This window comes from Oratosquilla oratoria, chromosome 1, assembly GCF_046742065.1.
Source record: "Oratosquilla oratoria isolate Oo_2021 chromosome 1, ASM4674206v1, whole genome shotgun sequence".
Lineage (NCBI taxonomy): Eukaryota > Metazoa > Arthropoda > Malacostraca > Stomatopoda > Squillidae > Oratosquilla > Oratosquilla oratoria.
Window position 1 is genome coordinate 7,568,403 of NC_134777.1, and position 5,000 is coordinate 7,573,402.

General features: G+C 43.0%; 2 protein-coding genes across 3 annotated transcripts in view; both read left to right on the forward strand.

Annotated features, from left to right (window-relative positions):
* Positions 1-5,000, forward strand: part of LOC143031916 (putative N-acetylated-alpha-linked acidic dipeptidase) — an 89,667-nt gene that overhangs the window by 6,137 nt on the left and 78,530 nt on the right. The gene's annotated exons all lie outside the window — the stretch shown is intronic.
* LOC143031893 (putative N-acetylated-alpha-linked acidic dipeptidase) overlaps positions 1-5,000 on the forward strand; it is a 31,633-nt gene that overhangs the window by 5,615 nt on the left and 21,018 nt on the right. The gene's annotated exons all lie outside the window — the stretch shown is intronic.

Consider the following 5,000-nt stretch of genomic DNA (forward strand, 5'->3'; position numbering starts at 1 on the left):
AGGTGGCAAGAATTTCATTTTTATGAGCTGGATCTTTGGTAAACAACAGTCTAGGCCATTCTCAACGGGGGCGATTTTTGAGCTCAGGGGGCGAAAAACGTCACAGGTATTGCTTCTAACTGACAAATCTTAAGCATAATATAAAAGATCTAGCACTGAAGCACCAGGCCCAAGGATCTCATTAAAACATAACGTGAGTAAAACATTTTAAATTAGTTGTTTATCATTGTTGCAATAATTTTTATTATTATTTTCCAATTAAGGGGTGGGGCGATCCTTTTTTTTTCTCAATTGAAAAAGGGGGCGATATGGCTAGAAAGGTTGAGAAAGCCTGGTCTAGGCGAAGGCGTTGCATAATTTTGCTCCTCGTCTAAAGTTTATACAGTGTGTTTATACGTCTTTGCCTGTGTGTATGCGTTTGTATGTGTCTACCTGTGCGTTCGTGTGTGTTTGCCTGTGTGTGTGTGCGTGCGTGTGTGTTTGCCACATTCATAATTTCATGCACACACACACACATTTACACATACTCATACACATTCATACTCTCTCTATCCATCTATGTATTTATATATTTATCTACTTATCTATCACACATACACAACTCGTAGCGCAGTTGGTAGAGTTCCCGGCTGCCACTACGGAGGTCCGGGTTCGAATCCCGCCCAGGGCTGAAATTATTTCAGTATCGCTGCGCTGCGGGTTGTTACTCCGACTCTCGTGGGCGGGGAGTTGTGTGTGTGTGTGCGTGTAAGGTCACAGCATTACCCATAGATCGGTCACACACGAGCTCTGAGCTCTCTTCCGGGAGGAAAATAGCTGTCGATCACAATTCCAACACGTGATCCAAAGACCATGGTGAATCGCACACACACAATCATACACTCATACTTTTACACGCGCATACACCAGGGAAGTTTATTCAGTTGAGGGAACCCTCCCTCTGCAGCGAAAGGGGCAACTCTGGAAATTATCACCTCATCTCTGATATTATGAACGACGAGAATTGCCATCACGATTTGGTTAAGTATCAGGGAACGGGTAGGAAGCAGGAACAATATTTTAAGTAACTGGAACAAAAAAACTCCCTTCGGTCACCCTTCTTCCGGACCAACAACTTCGCCTTATTCTATCTCAGTATTTCCTGGAAGTCTCCTATCTAGTGGTCGTCCTCCAAGCACAGAGGCCAGTCCTTGTCCTCCCTCGCTGCATGTTTCGCAAGCCGTCGTGCCCTGATGACGTAGGCCACTGGAGAGATCCTGTTTTCTTTTTCTTTTTTCCACATAGTGTCTCGATCTTTACTTTGTTTTTGTTTTTTCAACTCCTAACAAAACGTCCCGATTTCATGGAGTAGAAACATCCAGTAACTAGGTATTTAGAATCGTATTGTTTTAGTTCTGTTATGCACTGACTACGGGCTTCGAAATCACTCCCTCTGCTTATTTCCGGAAGTGATGCTCCAGCTCATTCGCCCTCCACTTTCAAAACTGGATTGTCATGTCCATATTTAAACACAATGAGGTTCCTCCCCACTTCATTTACTTGTCTTGACGGATTACATCAGCAAGTAACCACCGGACAAACGAAGGTCGTGTGTGCATTCAACTTTGTTTCTCTGAGTGATGATGAAAATAAATGTCGATTTGAGTTTCACTTATTGGGTACCCGACATTCCACAGTAGCCAGCAACGGTCGTCGAAGTCTCAAAGAGACCTCTCAGGGAAGAAACTTTAGACTGTTGAATATATTTCCACGAGATGATGAAAGTTATCACCTCTCCTATGTGAATAACTGTTGTGTGTGTGTGTGTGTGTGTGTGTGTGTGTGTGTGAGAGAGAGAGAGAGAGAGAGAGAGAGAGAGAGAGAGAGAGAGAGAGAGAGAGAGAGAGAGAGAGAGAGAGAGAGTGAAAGTGAGAGTGCGCACGCGCGTGTGTGAACTGCTACAAGTCCCACCCATGATTCAAATGCATCTTGATTTGATACTATATCTTATTCCACAGGCCATTTGGAAACAGATTTAGGATTATGCATATACATTTTTCATAATTTATTTTCATTTATTTTTTTACGCAATTATGTTGAAAAATATTTTTACTATAGGACGACTACAATGGATAGGATTGAGTCAATTGCCCAATAATGAAAGACTTATTGCGTTTGTGTAATTCTGACATATCTTGGGTCAGGTTTAGGTCCTGGGTTTCGAGAATTTTGGGTGCCATATCCTGAAGATCTCCGACAACTCATCCTATTCTGAGACCATCAAATTTGTTCATCTTTACAAGCGCCGTCTTTGCCAAGAGCGCTTGGCCTGCGGCGCTGCTCACTTCGCGCCCTGCCCTTCGGGCTAATTTCAATTATATTTGTATTTGTATGTAAAATAATTAGGACATTAAACGCATGGAATTTTCATAATGAGTTTTATTTGTCAGGAATACAACTTTTTAATTGTTTTTTCGGGCTCTTTTGAGTGGAACGGGCATCAGTTTCTTCATCGAGATCCCGTACTCCGTTGTAAACAGATGCGGCGCTTAGCCTGTTTCGCGGCCTGGGCTCCACCCCTTTGTAACTTAAAATATATGAAAATAAGATGTCTTTCTATAAAAAATTCTGGTTTATTTGGTCATAGAATCCACAGATACATTTTGTTTCTTAGTAAACGGTTCGCCTTCATCAAATTCTACCTCACAGTATTTTTCTGCGTGGAACGTTTGGGCGACCTATATTCTTCATCGCTATCTTTATTGTTCATCCTCTTATCATGGTAAAGATCTGATCCAACTTCTCGTTGTTGTTCTCCAACTTCTCGTTTAGTTCCTTATTTTCCTCCTGATATCGTATCGGTAGTCGAGAACCGGTACTGTAGAGCTACTTCACTCAGCTAGCAATACCTCGAAAATATCCTTACGGAAGTGTTCCCCAAAACACTGCCACCACTGAGGTCATTTCCAAGTCATTCTGAGTTTTAATTTTATTTGTATATTGATTGTTTGGTTTTTGACAACTGAAGTAATAACACACAGCCAACATGAACACGACACTGATGGTGATGGTGATGATGATGATGATGATGATGATGATGATGATGATGATGATGATGATGATGATGATGATGATGATGATGATGATGATGATGATGATGATGATGATGATGATGATGATGATGATGATGATGATGACGACGACGACGACGACGATGACGACGACGACGACGACGACGACGATGACGACGACGACGACGATGACGACGACGACGAGGAGGAGGAGGAGTAGTAGTAGTAGTAGTAGTAGTAGTAGTAGTAGTAGTAGTAGTAGTAGTAGTAGTAGTAGTAGTAGTAGTAGTAGGAGGAGGAGGAGGAGGAGGAGAGCGAGGAGGAGTAGGAGGAGGAGGAGGAGGAGGAGGAAGAGGAAGAGAAGGAGAAGGAGAAGGAGGAGGAAGAGGAGAAGGAGAAGGAGAAGGAGAAGGAGGAGGAGGAGGAGAAGGAGGAGGAGGAGGAGGAGGAAGAGGAGGAGAAGGCGAGTCTGGCAAAGGTACTCGTGCCTTCACATCAATCTCTGGAATGAGCTTCAAATTTGTGTCTTCATCGTCTGGGGCCGTTTTATGTCACCAGCTGAAGATAGTACGAGGAAGTGATCAGTCACCGGTTGCAAGATATTCTTCTGTGGAAAAAAAAAAAGGTGAGGAAACGCGGCCAAAGATTTTAGGCCCATTGTGGAAACCGCATGCCAACCCACCGGGGCTACACCTCCAGATTAAGGTGACGATATCCACGGGTTTTTGAAGATGGACAACAGGGAGACGACTCTCTCCGACGCCCATCGTGCCGTTATATTATCATCGGTAATGGAAGTGTCCGTTACCGATAAGTCTACCGAAATAAACGCCGCGTGATCACGGAGCGCTTGTTGTTTCGACGCTTCTCTTGTTGTATTTTTTTTTTTTTTTAAGTGCATACTCGTTCCCCCCAGTTTCTTCCTATCTAATCCCAGTCATGTGTATTACGACTATGTACTTGAAAAAGCTTTCACAGACAAAATGTCGTACTAAAAAAAGGCTCCGTCTTCGCATTGTGTTTGTTTCAATATCATCACTCCCAGCCACCGAGGTCAGTTTCAAAGGCTGTATCATCCACCAGGGGATATGCAGGTCCTGCATTGCGCTATCGAGTTTGAACTCGTATACCGTGATTCTAACCGACTCCATGGTCATATCAAGAATTCTAGAAAAGTTGGAAACGGAAAGATCCCAAACGGCCGCGATGATAGGCTGAGAAACTTATCAGTGATGACTGAAAAATTGCAACATCAGGTAGAGGCGGAAAGCGAGCTTCATGTATCAGAAAATAGGAATGATAGTTCATGTATCAAAAAATAGGAGTGATAGGGACCATGGTTAAATAGGGTAAAAAGGTGCTGAGGCAGGAGGAAAAAGAAAGGAAAAAAATATCTGCCAGATCAGTACAACACCAAGAACGGAAAGAGCCGTTTAACGACGACCACTGATAGTTCATGTATCAGAAAATAGGAATGATAGGGACCATGGCTAAAATAGGGTAAAAAGGTGCTGAGGCAGGGGGAAAAAGAAAGGAAAAAAAATATCTGCCAGACCAGTACAACACCAAGAACGGAAAGAGCCGTTTAACGACGACCACTGATAGTTCATGTATCAGAAAATAGGAGTGATAGGGACCATGGCTAAAATAGGGTAAAAAGGTGCAGAGGCAGGGGTAAAAAGAAAGGAAAAAAATATCTGCCAGATCAGTACAACACCAAGAACGGAAAGAGCCGTTTAACGACGACCACTGATAGTTCATGTATCAGAAAATAGGAGTGATAGGGACCATGGCTAAAATAGGGTAAAAAGGTGCTGAGGCAGGGGGAAAAAGAAAGGAAAAAAATATCTGCCAGATCAGTACAACACCAAGAACGGAAAGAGCCGTTTAACGACGACCACTGATAGTTCATGTATCAGAAAATAGGAGTGATAGGGACCATGGCTAAAA